At 42.6% G+C, this 16,428-nt stretch overlaps 1 protein-coding gene across 1 annotated transcript in view; it reads right to left on the reverse strand.

Moving 5' to 3' along the window:
- Window positions 1–16,428, reverse strand: part of LOC129859469 (uncharacterized) — a 39,680-nt gene that overhangs the window by 10,715 nt on the left and 12,537 nt on the right. The gene's annotated exons all lie outside the window — the stretch shown is intronic.

The raw sequence follows: 16,428 nt of genomic DNA on the forward strand, positions 1-16,428 counted from the left end.
TCTCTGTGTCCTTCTCTTCAGAGAACTGCCCGACTGGACGGAGGCGAGGAGAGAAGAGGGGAGAGAACGAACCAACCACTCTGTCTGCCTCCTTCTCCTCGTCCCTCCTCTCCTCTCCTCTCTGCCCGACAACAGGACTCCCGTCCCCTCTCCCCATTATTTTTCTGTCCTCTCTTCACCCCATCCTTCCTTTCCTCTCTGCCCCAAAACAGGACTCTCTCCATCTCAGTCCGAGACAGAGCTCTGATACTAAGCCCGCCATATGCAGACAGTGGGAGAGGAAAATCGACGACACTAGTCAGAGCAACCCAAAATATAATTATTATCATTACTAATGACTAATGATAATAGTAATAACGGTGCTCGTGATAAATATAACGTACTAACTATGCAATAATAACTGAAGTAATAAGGACAGTGTTCCCTTTAGACCTGAGGCAGCGGTTGGTTGGCGAGCCCATGTTTGGTAAATCAGCAGTGGGGATTGGGAGAGTAGTCAGCGTTGCAGTGGCTCTTGATGTAACAGTCTTAGCGGTGCTCCCCTCATCTTGCGTGCTTCAGCTTGCTTGCACCACCCGGACTGTGTGTGTGTGTGTGTGTGTGTGTGTGTGTGTGTGTGCGTGTGTGTGTGTAAGTGTGTGTGTGTGTGTGTGTGTGTAAGTGTGTGTGTGTGTGTGTGTGTATATGTGTGTGTGTGCATGTGTGTGTGTACATGTGTGTGTGTGTGTGTGTGTGTACATGTGTGTGTGTCTCGGCCTCTATCCACATCGAAATCCTAATCTGGGGCGTAGCTTTAATAATTACCCACCCAGCTAGCCAGCCATGCAGCTCCAGAAAGCCCTGAGGGTATTCCCGAATCATGCGGAATATGCCTGAAAGCCTGGGTAATATGAGTGGATTACGCTCTGCCTGTATTGTACTGATCTCTGTAAGTGATGTTTACAACAGCGTACTACTGGACAGATATTAATGACAGTCTTCGTGTCACTCTATCCCAAACAAGAGTTAGCCTAGTTTATACCAACACATTCTGGGATTAGCCCCATGAGTACAGATAGGAGGAAGAGCCTGTAGTAGTGTACTACTGTAGAGTAAGTTAAAACATGTTTATAAAGTATTCCTACATTACAACATACTACGCATTGAAAAATGCACATGTAGCCTAGGCCTACAGTATGCAGCTTTTGCAAAGTCTTGAAGACCAGGCTCCGCATTCACAAAGTGTCTAGGTGTGCTGATCAAGGATCAGTTTTCCCTTTAGTTTTAGATCATAATTACAGTGGGGAGAACAAGTATTTTATACACTGCCGATTTTGCAGGTTTTCCTACTTACAAAGCATGTAGAGGTCTGTAATTTTTATCATAGGTACACTTCAACTGTGAGAGACGGAATCTAAAACAAAAATCCAGAAAATCACATTGTATGATTTTTAAGTAATTAATTTTAATTTTATTGCATGACATAAGAATTTGATCACCTACCAACCAGTAAGAGTTCCGGCTCTCACAGACCTGTTAGTTTTTCTTTAAGAAGCCCTCCTGTTCTCCACTCATTACCTGTATTAACTGTACCTGTTTGAACTCGTTACCTGTATAAAAGACACCTGTCCACACACTCAATCAAACAGACTCCAACCTCTCCACAATGGCCAAGACCAGAGAGCTGTGTAAGGACATCAGGGATAAAATTGTAGACCTGCACAAGGCTGGGATGGGCTACAGGACAATAGGCAAGCAGCTTGGTGAGAAGGCAACAACTGTTGGCACAATTATTAGAAAATGGAAGAAGTTCAAGATGACGGTCAATCACCCTCGGTCTGGGGCTCCATGCAAGATCTCACCTCGTGGGGCATCAATGATCATGAGGAAGGTGAGGGATCAGCCCAGAACTACACGGCAGGACCTGGTCAATGACTTGAAGAGAGCTGGGAACACAGTCTCAAAGAAAACCATTAGTAACACACTACGCCATCATGGATTAAAATCCTGCAGCGCACGCAAGGTCCCCCTGCTCAAGCCAGCGCAAGTCCAGGCCCGTCTGAAGTTTGCCAAAGACCATCTGGATGATCCAGAGGAGGAATGGGAGAAGGTCATGTGGTCCGATGAGATAAAAATAGAGCTTTTTGGTCTAAACTCCACTCGCCGTGTTTGGAGGAAGAAGAAGGATGAGTACAACCCCAAGAACACCATCCCAACCGTGAAGCATGGAGGTGGAAACATCATTCTTTGGGGATGCTTTTCTGCAAAGGGGACAGGACGACTGCACCGTATTGAGGGGAGGATGGATGGGGCCATGTATCGCAAGATCTTGGCCAACAACCTCCTTCCCTCAGTAAGAGCATTGAAGATGGGTCGTGGCTGGGTCTTCCAGCATGACAACGACCCGAAACACACAGCCAGGGCAACTAAGGAGTGGCTCCGTAAGAAGCATCTCAAGGTCCTGGAGTGGCCTAGCCAGTCTCCAGACCTGAACCCAATAGAACATCTTTGGAGGGAGCTGAAAGTCCGTATTGCCCAGCGACAGCCCCGAAACCTGAAGGATCTGGAGAAGGTATGTATGGAGGAGTGGGCCAAAATCCCTGCTGCAGTGTGTGCAAACCTGGTCAAGAACTACAGGAAACGTATGATCTCTGTAATTGCAAACAAAGGTTTCTGTACCAAATATTAAGTTCTGCTTTTCTGATGTATCAAATACTTATGTCATGCAATAAAATGCAAATGAATTACTTAAAAATCATACTGTGTGATTTTCTGGATTTTCTGGAGTAGGAAAACCTGCAAAATCGGCAGCGTATCAAATACTTGTTCTCCGAACTGTATATGGATGGGGGACCTGATCCTAAATCAGAACTCGTACTTTGAGACACTTGATAGCCCCTGATTGGAGACATTGTGTAGCTGTGTTGCCCCGTCTTCCACCTGAGCATTAGAGTCTGTAGTGATACTAGCTAGGTTATTACGTGTCTCTCTACTCTAAATATGTGAAATGCTGCTCTCTCTCTTTGTATGATCAGCCCTCTAATGCGATTATCTTTCTCATTTAAAACTTTAAACCTGTTAGTATTAGGGGATTAACTCTTGGCTCTGGTTCAGTGATACTTTCTCATGTTTAAATGTTGAGTATTTTACATGGACAGGCACATTTCTCTAAGTGAGTATGGTATTTTCCAACATTGCAGAAACGAAATACTGGATTTGATTACTGATGACTTAGCTCACTGTCAAATTCAGCTTAAACTGCAAACTTGTTTTCACAATCTTAAATCCAAAATGATGCAAAGTCTCTATTAAATAGGCCTAAACAACACATGTATCCAAGCCTTGCCAGATATGACACTATGTGCAAACCACATTTGAATTGCAAACCACATTCCATCTGTACGAATGCTATATTCTAACTGCTAGGCCTAAAACGTGAGTGGGTTCAATAGTTTAACCAGCCTAGCCGTAGAGTTGTCTGTGATACTCCCTTCATGTATTGCAGGAAACAAGTGAAGTGATAAACCACCCTGGCCATTAGCAAAAGAGACTTTGTCCTAAACGGCACCCTATTCACAGTGCAGTACTTTTTTACCAGATCCCTATGGTTAAGGAGATCATGATGTAGGAAACTGTGTGCGAATTGGGAAAGAGATCAGATCAGATACCTCTTGATAAAATCAGTGTTACACACCCTTTACTCCCTTCCTGCACATTAATAACCCCTTCAGCCTCTGGTTTATCAGCTGTTTACTTCAGACACACACACACACACACACACACACACACACACACACACACACACACACACACACACACACACACACACACACACACACACACACACAGTGTAATTCAGAAATGTCATAATATGATCAAAACTGAGTATGATCCATAACATATGCTGCCTGCTGCCCTATCTAAGACCTATTTAAAGTCCTAAACTCAGAATCGTAATTCCTGTCAGTCAGTTAGCATCTCTAAATGGGGCTTATCTTCACCATCATAAGTCAACATCGAGATCAGGATTTCCTCTCCGTTCGTGACACTCCTTCCCTCATGTCCCATGTCGAGCTCAGTTTAAATACCAGGGCAATTACATAGGAAAGTCAGCCTGAGCATCCACAAATAAATGTTGTTATTCCCGAATGAAACTACATTCACAATTGTCCTTAACATCAATATGCTGGAGTACAGGCTTTATTTGAAACGTTTAAGTTGGAAATTGTATGAATTTTGACCATTACAGAGTAGGATGCCAAGTCTCCAGTAGAGGTCGACCGATTATGATTTTTCAACGCCGATACCGATTATTGAAGGATCAAAAAAAAGCCGATACCGATTAATCGGACGATTTATATATAATGACAATTACAACAATACTGAATGAACAATGAACACTTTTAACTTAATGTAATGCATCAATAACATCTATTTAGTCTCAAATAAATAATGAAACATGTTCAATTTGGTTTAAATAATGCAAAAACAAAGTGTTGGAGAAGAAAGTAAAAGTGCAATATGTGCCATGTAAAAAAGCTAACGTTTAAGTTCCTTGCTCAGAACATGAGAACATATGAAAGCTGGTGGTTCCTTTTAACATGAGTCTTCAATATTCCCAGGTAAGACGTTTTAGGTTGTAGTTATTATAGGACTATTTCTCTCTATACCATTTGTATTTCATATACCTTTGACTATTGGACGTTCTAATAGGTACTTTAGTATTGCCAGCCTAATCTCGGGAGTTGATAGGCTTGAAGTCATAAACAGCGCAATGCTTGAAGCATTGCGAAGAGCTGCTGGCAAACGCAGGAAAGTGCTGTTTGAATGAATGCTTACGAGCCTGCTGTTGCCTACCACCGCTCAGTCAGACTGCTCTATCAAATCATAGATTTAATTATAATATAATAACACACAGAAATACGAGCCGTAGGTCATTAATATGGTCAAATCTAGAAACTATAATTTCGAAAACAAAACATTTATTCTTTCAGTGAAATACGGAACCGTTCCATATTTTATCTAACGGGTGGCATCCCATTAGTCTAAATATTCCTGTTACATTGCACATCCTTCAATGTTATGTCATAATTACGTAAAATTCGGGCAAATTAGTTTGCAACGAGCCAGGCGGCCCAAACTGTTGCATAAACCCTGACTCTGTTGCACAGAACGCAAGAGAAGTGACACAATTTCCCAAGTTAATATTGCCTGCTAACATGAATTTCTTTTAACTAAATATGCAGGTTTAAAAATATATACTTGTGTATTGATTTTAAGAAAGGCGTAGATGTTTATGGTTAGGTAGACATTGGTGCAACGACAGTGCTTTTTTCCCGAATGCGCTTGTTAAATTGTTATGGATAGGGGGCAGCATTTTCACGTTTGCCCAGAGTAAACTGCCTGCTACTCAGTCCCAGTTGATAATATATACATAGTATTAGTAGATTTGAATAGAAAACACTCTGAAGTTTCTAAAACTGTTTGAATGATGTCTGTGAGTATAACAGAACTCATATGGCAGGCAAAAACCTGAGAGAAAGAAATCCAACCAGGAGGTGGGAAATCTGAGGTTGGTCGTTTTTCAACTCATTCCCTATTGAAGATACAGTCGGATATGGGTCATGTTGCACTTTCTAAGGCTTCCACTACATGTCACCAGTCTTTAGAACCGTGTCTGATGCTTTTACTGTGAAGTGGGGCCGAATGAGAGGGGAATGAGTCAGAGGTCTGGCAGAATGCTTTGAGCTCGTGACGCTCGTTCACGTGAGAGCGCGCTCTGTTCCATAGCATTTCTACAGACAAAGGAATTCTCCAGTTGGAACATTATTCAAGATTTATGTTAAAAACATCCTAAAGATTGATTCTATACTTCGTTTGACATGTTTCTACGGACTATAATATGGCTTTTCGCCTGAACTTTTGCCTGGACCTGCCCGCACGTCATGAGCATTTGGATTGTGTACTGAATGCGCGAACAACAAGGAGGAATTTGGACATAAATGATGGACTTTATGGAACAAATCAAACATTTATTGTGGAGCTGGGATTCCTGGGAGTGCATTCAGATGAAGACCATCAAAGGTAAGTGAATATTTATAATGCTATTTCTGACTTCTGTTGACTCCAACATGGAGGATATCTTCTTGGGTTGTGTTGGTCTCTGTGCTCCGTACTCAGATTATTGCATGGTTTGCTTTTTCCGTAAAGTATTTTTGAAATCTGACACAGCGGTTGCATTAAGGAGAAGTATATCTTTAAATCTGTGAATAACACTGGTATCTTTTATTAATGTTTAATATGAGTATTTCTGTGATTTGATGTGGCTCTGTGCAAACTCACAGGATGTTTTGGAGGCAAAGCCAAATGTAAACTGAGGTTTTTGGATATAAATATGAACTTGATCGAACAAAACATACATGTATTGTCTAACATGTTGTCCCGGGAGTGTCATCTGATGAAGAATATCAAAGGTTAGTGATTAATTTTATCAATATTTCTGCTTTTTGTGACTACTCTCTTTGGTTGGAAAATCGCTGTATGCTTTCTGTGACTAGTTGCTGACCTAACATAATGATATGTTCTGCTTTCGCCTAAAAGCTTTTTTGAAATCGGACACTGGTTAGATTAACGAGAATTTTATCTTTAAAATGGTGTCTATGTTTGAGAAAATTGAATATCTGTTGATTGAATTTGGCTCCCTGCAATTTCATTGGCTGTTGCCGAGGGGTTCAGTGGAACCGCAGTCCTAGACAGGTTAACTTACCCGTTTGGCGAAGTAGGCTGTGATTCAATGATAAATTAACAGGCACCGCATCGATTATATGCAACGCATGAAAAGCTAGATAAACTAGTAATATCATCAACCATAGTGATTTTGACCAAACGGGGTGAGATCTTGCGTGGAGCCCCAGATCGAGGGAGATTATCAGTGGTCTTGTATGTCTTCCATTTCCTAATAATTGCCCCCACAGTTGATTTCTTCAAACCAAGCTGCTTACCTATTGCATATTCAGTCTTCCCAACCTGGTGCAGGTCTACAATTTTGTTTCTGGTGTCCTTTGACAGCTCTTTGGTCTTGGCCATAGTGGAGTTTGGAGTGTGACTGTTTGAAGTTGTGGACAGGTGTCTTTTATACTGATAACAAGTTCAAACAGGTGCCATTAATACAGGTAACGAGTGGAGGACAGAGGAGCCTCTTAAAGAAGAAGTTACAGGTCTGTGAGAGCCAGAAATCTTGCTTGTTTGTAGGTGACCAAATACTTATTTTCCACCATAATTTGCAAATAAATTCATAAAAAATGTGATTTTCTGGAGAAAAAAATTCTCATTTTGTCTGTCATAGTTGAAGTGTGATGAAGTATGATGAAAATTACAGGCCTCTCTCATTTTTTTAAGTGGGAGAACTTGCACAATTGGTGACTGACTAAATACTTTTTTGCCCCACTGTACCTGTCTATATAAGGTCCCACCTTTGACAGTGCATGTCAGAGCAAAAACCAAGCCATGAGGTCGAAGGAATTGTCCGTAGAGCTCCGAGACAGGATTGTGTCAAGGCATAGATCTGGGGACGGGTACCAAAACATTTCTGCAGCATTGAAGGTCCCAAAGAACACAGTGGCCTCCATTCTTCCATAAATTGAAGAAGTTTGGGGCCACCAAGACTCTTCCTAGAGCTGGTCGCCCGAACAAACTGAGCAATCGGGGAAGAAGGGACTTGGTCAGGGACGTGACCAAGAACCCAATGGTCTCTTTGACAGAGCTCCAGAGTTCCTCTGTGGAGATGGGAGAACCTTCCAGAAGGACAACCATCTCTGCAGCACTCCACCAATCAGGCCTTTATGGTAGAGTGGCCAGACGGAAGCCACTCCTCAGTAAAAGACACATTACAGCCCGCTTGGACTTTGCCAAAAGGCACCTAAAGACTAAAGACAAGATTATCTGGTCTGATGAAACCAAGATTGAACTCTTTGGCCTAAATGCCAAGCGTCATGTCTGGAGGAAACCTGGCACCATCCCTACTGTGAAGCATGGTGGTGGCAGCATCATGCTGTAGGGGTGTTTTTCAGTGACAGGGACTGGGAGACTAATCAGGATCGAGGCAAAGATGAACGGAGCAAAGTACAGAGAGGTCCTTGATGAAAATCTGTTCCAGAGCGCTCAGGACCTCAGACTGGAACGAAGGTTCACCTTCCAACCTGACAACGAACCTAAGCACACATCCAAGACAACGCAGGAGTGGTTTCGGGACAAGTCTCTTCCAAACAATAGAGAGAGAAAGAAAATAGACAAATGATAGAAAAGTAAAACATGTAATAATACAAATTGATACACAATGAGTAACGATAACTTGGCTATATACAAGCGGTACCAGTATCAAGTCGATGTGCAGGGGTACAAGGTAACTGAGATAGATATGTACATATAACTACGAATAAAGTGACAGATAGTAAACAGTAGTAGAAGCGTATGTGATGAGTCACAAAAAGTGCAAAAAGGGTGAATGTCTGGGTAGGTATTTGGTTAACTATTTAACTAACTATTTAGCAGTCTTATGGCGTGGGGGTAGAAGCTGTTCAGGGTCCTGTTGGTTCCAGATTGGGTGCATCGGTACCACTTGCCGTGCGGTAGCAGAGAGTACAGTCTATGACATGGGTGGCTGGAGCCATTGACAATTTTTTGGCCCTTCCTCTGACACCGCCTGGTATAGAGGTCCTGGATGGCAGAGAGCTCGGCCTCCGTGATGTACTGGGCCGTCCGCACTACCCTCTGTAGCACCTTGCGGTCGGATGCCAAGCAGTTGACATACCAAGCGATGATGCAGCCAGTCAAGATGCTCTCAATGGTGCAGCTATATAACATTTTGAGGATCTGAAGTCCCATGCCAAATCTTTTCAGCCTCCTGAGGGGGAAGAGGTGTTGTTGTGCCCTCTTCACGACTATGTTGGTGTGTTTGGACCATGATAGATCCTTAGTGATGTGAACACTGAGGAACTTGAAGTTCTCAGCCCCATAAATGTGAATGGAGGTGTCCTCTGTTTCCTGTAGTCCACGATCAGCTATTTTGTTTGTCCATTCTGTGAGCCGAAGTTGGGATTTGCGTGCAAATGTAACATCATAACGCTGGAATCACCCACCAGTAATTCTCTTATTGATATCAAACAAAAACCACGACAGCAGAAGCTAGCCCACAACAATGGCCCACTTTGATTCCCTCTTTCCCTAACAACAATAACATTGTGTTTTGTTAACAATGCGTACATTGTGTTAGTGTGTGAGTTAGATGGCGTTAGAGATCGTTCAAGATCCTGGCAATAAATCAGAACTTTGTTACTTCTGCTGCTGATTCTTGAATAGTGCAGATCTGGTACTTTTTAATAATTTTTACTCTTTCGAAACTAAATGAATTATCTTCTTTATGGATAACATATGTAGACTAGCTGCTCAGTAAGCTAAAAAATTATCTAAACCATATGCAGACCAGACCAGACCTGGCATTACACAGAACTGTACTCTCATTCTATGTAGCCTAGTAGGTGAAATGTGAAATGAATGTAGCCAAATCCCAACTACTTGTTATATTACTAGATAGCTTACAAATACTAGTGTCCAATTAATAAAGTAGGTAAGGGGGTAAAACATTTTTTTTAATTGTATATCGATACTATGACTCCAAGTATTGATTTGTTAAAAATGACTTACTTCTTGCTAGGTAGTTAACGTTAGCTTGCACAAGTCGGCTGTACCTGCACCAAAACACTGGTAGTTCTCATCCTTTAGCTTGTTCTCAATATTCTTTAAAAATGTTTTAAATGGTGTGCCAACATGTTTGGAGTACTTTTATCTCCCCCCCAAAAAAAATTCTCATGGCTCTCACTTGTTCCACTGCAGGAGACATATAGTGAGCAAAACATTTGGAATGTCAAATCACTATAAATCACAATCTCGAATCACAACACATACAGAATCAGAACCTAAGTATCGTGATAACATCATATTGTGAGGTCCGTGGCAATTCCCACCCTATAATAAAGCAGGGTGTTTTCTTTTAGAGTAAAGTGTGCTTCTGGCAAGGGCAAGACTTGTTTGTAATGAAATAAATAATAGGCATTTTTAGATCATCTTGGAGAAGAGAAGAAGGCATCTGCCCTGACTGGTGGCTAGTGGCTACAATACCATGGATGCATCCCAATTGGCACCCTATTCCCTATATAGTGCACTACTTTTGTTGAAAACCCAAATGGGACCTGGTCAAAAGTAGTGCACTACATAGGGAATATGGTGCCATTTGGGATGCACACCAGAAGGTTGGAGGAGGATGATGACAGTTTCCAGGTTGACAGTTTGGTGTCAGATCCTTATTCATGGCCTCAGTAGGAGGGAGGAAGAGATGGAGAGGAGAGAGAGCGAGATTAATTGAATTGAGAGAGAGAGGGAGATATAAGAGAGAGAGAGACCTGGATTAGGGATGAAAGGACACAGATGAAGAGCCCTAATCAGGAAATTAAGGTTAGGTCTACAGCTACTTTAAATAACAAAAACATAACAAAAACAAGCAACAACAGTGCAGTCTAGATTGATGGTATCCAACAGATAGCTTAAGCAGAAAGGATAGTGGACTGTAGGCCTGTATAAAGAATGTGTTAAGCTGTTTCTACTTGATAGCCCTCGATAAAAAAAAGTTTCACATTCAAAATATCTGCAGGCAGACATACGCTCACATCAAAACAATTTTGTTGAGATGACAACATCTGGCATTATCATTATAGCTCTGGGCGTTAGTAAGTTTCTGGAACTGAACCCTGACAAGGAATGAATGAAGAACAAATTGGTCTTGGTTACTCATTCCTAAATAATCCTTAGTGAATAACTATTAATGTTTCTTCAAGTTATAGACTATCTACCTGACTACTTAAAGTGGCTTGTGAAAGTATTCACCCCCCTTGGCATTTTTCCTATTTTGCTGCCTTACCACCTGGAACTAGAACGGATTTTTTGGGGGGTTGTCTCATTTGATTTACACAACATGCCTACCACTTTAAAGATGCAAAATATGTTTCATTGTGAAACAAACAAGAAATAAGACCAAAAAAACGGAAAACTTAACATACATAACTATTCACCCCCCCCAAAGTCAATACTTTGTGGAGCCACCTTTTGCAGCAATTACAGCTGCAAGTCTCGTGGGGTATGTCTCTATAAGCTTGGCACATTCTTCAAGGCAAAACTGCTCCAGCTCCTTCAAGTTGGATGGTTTCCGCTCGTGTACAGCAATCTTTAAGTCATACCACAGATTCTCAATTGGATTGAGGTCTGAGCTTTGACTAGGCCATTCCAAGACATTTAAATGTTTCCCCTTAAACCACTCGAGTGTTGCTTTAGCAGTATGCTTAGTGCCATTGTCCTGCTGGAAGATGAACCTCCATCCCAGTCTCAAATCTCTGGAAGACTAAAACAGGTTTCCCTCAAGAGTTTTCCTGTATATAGCGCCATCCATCATTCCTTCAATTCTGACCAGTTTCCCAGTCCCTGCCGATGAAAAACATCCCCACAACATGATGCCACCACCATGCTTCACTGTGGGGATGGTGCTCTTGGGGTGATGAGAGGTGTTGGGTTTGCACCAGACATAGCATTTTCCTTGATGGCTAAAAATATAGATTTTAGTCTCATCTGACCAAAGTACCTTCTTCCATATGTTTGAGGAGTCTCCCACGTGCCTTTTGGTGATCACCAAATGTGTTTGCTTATTGTTTTCTTTAAGCAATGGCTTTTTTCTGGCCACTCTTCTGTAGATCCCAGCTCTGTGGAGTATATGGCTTAAAGTGGTCCTATGGACAGATACCCCAATCTCCGCTGTAGAGCTTATCTTTGGTCTCTTTGTTGCCTCTAAATAATGCCCTCCTTGCCTGGTCCGTGAGTTGATGGGCGGCCCTCTCTTGGCAGGTTTGATGTGGTGCCATATTCTTTCCATTTTTTTTAAATAATGGATTTAACTTCTCTAGGGTAGGGGGCAGCATTCAGAATTTTGGATGAAAAGCATGCCCAAATTAAACTGCCAGCTGCTCATCCCCAGAAGATAAGATATGCATATGATTAGTAGATTTGGATAGAAAACACTCTGAAGTTTCTAAAACTCTTTGAATCATGTCTGTGAGTATAACAGAACTAATTTTAGCAGGCGAAACCCAGAGGACAAACCATTCAGATTTTTTGTTGTTGTTGAGGTCACTCTTTTCAATTAGTTTTCATTGGGAAACCAGATTTCTAAGGGACCTTCTTGCAGTTCCTACCACTTCCACTGGATGTCAACAGTCTTGAGAAATTGGTTGAGGTTATTCCTTTGTGTAATGAAGAAGTACGGCCATCTTGAAGGAGAGTCATTCGAGGTGTCCTGTTTGTTAGAGGCGCGAGACCAGAAAGCTAGCTATAGTTTTAATCCTGTATTGAACACAGATCATCCCGTCTTCAATTTTATCAATTATTAACGTTAGAAAATACCTAAAGTTGTATTACAAAAGTAGTTTGACATTTCTTGGCAAAGTTTACAGGTAACCTTTGAGATATTTTGTAGTCACGTTTGAGCAAGTTGGAACCGGTGTTTTTCTGGATCAAACGCGCCAAATAAATGGACATTTTGGATATACAGTGGGGAGAAGAAGTATTTGATACACTGCCGATTTTGCAGGTTTTCCTACTTACAAAGCATGTAGAGGTCTGTAATTTTTTATCATAGGTACACTTCAACTGTGAGAGACGGAATCTAAAACAAAAATTCCTGTAGATCTTGACCAGGTTTGCACACACTGCAGCAGGGATTTTGGCCCACTCCTCCATTTTGTTACTCAGCAGATGTGTTAAAAATGGAGTTCAACATTTCTTTTTTTATTTCACCTTTATTTAACCAGGTAGGCTAGTTGAGAACAAGTTCTCATTTGCAGCTGCAACCTGGCCAAGATAAAGCAAAGCAGTTCGACACATTCCAACAACACAGAGTTACACATTCAATAAACAAACATACAATCAATAATAATACAGTAGAAAAATCTATATACAGCATGTGCAAATAAGGTAGGATAAGAGAGGTAAGGCAATAAATAGGCCATGGTGGCAAAGTAATTACAATATAGCAATTAAACACTGAAATGGTAGGATGTGCAGAAGATGAATGTGCAAGTTGAGATACTGGGGTACAAAGGAGCAAGATAAATAAATAAATACAGTATGGGGATGAGGTAGTTGGATGGGCTATTTACAGATGAGCTATGTACAGGTGCAGTGATCTGTGAGCTGCTCTGACAGCTGGTGCTTAAAGCTAGTGAGGGAGATGAGTCTCCAGCTTCAGAGATTTTTGCAGTTTGTTCCAGTCATTGGCAGCAGAGAACTGGAAGGAGAGGCGGCCAAAGGAAGAATTGGCTTTGGGGGTGACCAGTGAGATATACCTGCTGGAGCACGTGCTACGGGTGGGTGCTGCTATGGTGACCAGTGAGCTGAGATAAGGCAGGGATTTACCTCGCAGAGACTTGTAGATGACCTGGAGCCAGTGGGTTTGGCGACGAGTATGAAGCGAGGGCCAGCCAACGAGATCATACAGGTCGCAGTGGTGGGTAGTATATGGTGCTTTGGTGACTAAACGGATGGCACTGTGATAGACCGCATCCACTTTGTCGAGTAGAGTGTTGGAGGCTATTTTGTAAATTATATGGCCGAAGTTGAGGATCTGTAGGATGGTCAGTTTTACGAGGGTATGTTTGGCAGCATGAGTGAAGGATGCTTTGTTGCGAAATAGGAAGCCGATTCTAGATTTAATTTTGGAAATGTTTAATGTAAGTCTGGAAGGAGAGTTTACAGTCTAACTAAAATAGTGTTGGTCTATGAATTGGGCTGCTATTAGATTATGATAGTGTTTCACAGTATTACTTACCCGCCAGTGTAGTGATTGGCTGTAAATTTTGCCTATTGATTTCTCCCGAAAGAGCGACATCGGTTGTCAAAAGCGGTTGGGAAAGCGGTTCTGACTTTGTGGCTGTGGTATATAGCTGAAATCTCTCTGCAATTTCCTGGTTGCTAAATTTCAGTTTATGTGAGAAAAAAGCACTGAATTGTGTGGGGAATCATTGTACCATCTAAATCGTGGTGAAATATATTTTCAATAACAAAAAGTATCGTTTTTACCGCTGTTTGAAGCAGGTGGACCAAAACTGAAAGTGAAAGGCTCAACTCGCGCTTGACAACAGATGCCGCTCCGCTGGGAGAAATCAATAGGCCAATATCACAACACTGGTGGGTAAGTAATACTGTGAAACACTATCATTACACTATTACCGGAGATATATTATAGACATTTTCTGAAATTACAATGCAAAATTCAAAAAAATACTACGTCCTTTAAGGTAGGCTTGATTGAGCTATCCTGTTACAATGGAACTAACAGAATATTTGCAAAAGGGCCAACCACATCCATCTGGCAGGGTAAAGAAAACTGTAAAAGTATTTGAAAGATTTTAAATAGTATTTGAACACAGGTCTAGCAGAGACCCAGAGGAGGACATCCCATCTGCTCCCTGCCTCAAATATTCCTTCAGAGGAGCCACAATTCTGTATTGATCCAAACATCATTGGAAACCTGACCAGACCACTAGGGGAGGGGCCAAAAACATTTGCTAACAGCCTCCTTATTGTTTGGCTTTGTGACATCATCGTCCAGCGGACCCCGCTCGGCGCTTCCTGAGGATGTGCGTCGATGGCTTGAGGGAACAGTGGCAGTGTCGCAAGTGTTTTCCAATCAGCTTTCTCTACAGGACAAACCTGTAAGTTTCTCTGAGACGCTGTGGCGAAGGCTGAGAAGGAGTGCTTCTCAAATGGCACCCTATTCCCTATATAGTGCACTACTTTTGACCAGGGCCATGGACCTGAGCCCAAATGGAACAAATGGCCAAACACAGGGCCATATTTCATCCACACCGTTACCCCAGTACAGAATAATGTGGGGCTCCCTCCGCTATAACTCAGAGAGGGCCGGGTGGTGTGGTAGTGTGACAGGGAAACTATCCGGTCCCCTCTGTCACGAGCCCAGCCCACTGTGTCCGCTCTCTCTGTCTCAATCCTCTCTTTGCCTGTCTGTCTGTTTCTCAGCCTTGTATTAAACAACTGAGGGTGAGGGACCCTGGCTGGAAAATGTGTAATACGTCCATCAAATCAAACTTTATTTGTCACATGCGCCGAATACAACAAGTGTAGACCTTGCCGTGAACTGCTTACTTACAAGCCCTTAACCAACAGTGCAGTTCAAGAAGAGTTAAGAAAATATTTACCAAATAAACTAAAGTAAAAAATTATAAAAAGTAACACAATAACAAGGCTATATACATGGGGTACCGGTACTGAGTCAGTGTGCAGGGGTACAGGTTATTTTGTACATGTAGGTAGGGGTGAAGTGACTATGCATAGATAATAAACAGTGAGTAGCAGTAGTGTACAAAACAAATGGAGGGGGGGGGGGTGGCTCAATGTAATAGTCCGGTGATTAATTGTTTAGCAGTCTTATGGCTTGGGGGTAGAAGATGTTAAGGAACCTTTTGGTCCAAGACTTGGCGCTCCAGTACTGCTTGCCGTGCGGTAGCAGAGAAAACAGTCTATGACCTGGGTGACCGGAGTCTCTGCCAATTCTATGGTCTTTCCTCTGACACCGCCTATTATATAGGTCCTGGATTGCAGGAAGCTTGGCCCCAGTAATGTACTGGGCTGTACGCACTACCCTCTGTAGCGTCTTACGGTCATATGCCAAGCAGTTGCCATACCTGGCGGTGATACAAATGGTCAGGATGCTCTCGATGGTGCAGCTGTATAACTTTTTGAGGATCTGGGGACTCATGCCAAATCTTTCCAGTCTCCTGAGGGGGAAAAGATTTTGTCGTGCCCTCTTCACGACTGTCTTGGTGTGTCTGGACAATGATAGATCGTTGGTGATGTAGACACCAAGGAACTTGAAACTCTCGACCCGCTCCACTACAGCCCCGTTGATGTTAATGGGGGCCTGTTCGGCCCGCCTTTTCCTGTAGTCCACGAACAGCTCCTTTGTCTTGCTCACATTGAGGGAGAGGTTTCACCACGCTGCCAGTTCTCTGACCTCCTCCCTATAGGCTGTCTCATCGTGGTCGGTGATCAGGTCTACCACTGTGTCGTCAGCAAACTTAAATGGTGGTGTTGGAGTTGTGTTTGGCCACGCAGTAGTGGGCGTACATGAGGGGACTAAGTACACACCCCTGAGGGGCCCCAGTGTTGAGGAGCAGCATGGGAGACGTGTTTGTTGCCTACCCTTACCACCTGGGGGCAGCCCGTCAGGAAGTCCAGGATCCAGTTTCAGAGGGAGGTGTTTCGTCCAAGGGTCCTTAGCTTAGTGATGAGCTTTGTGGGCACTATGGCGTTGAATGCTGTGCTGTAGTCAAT

The sequence above is a fragment of the Salvelinus fontinalis genome, chromosome 7, assembly GCF_029448725.1.
Source record: "Salvelinus fontinalis isolate EN_2023a chromosome 7, ASM2944872v1, whole genome shotgun sequence".
NCBI lineage: Eukaryota > Metazoa > Chordata > Actinopteri > Salmoniformes > Salmonidae > Salvelinus > Salvelinus fontinalis.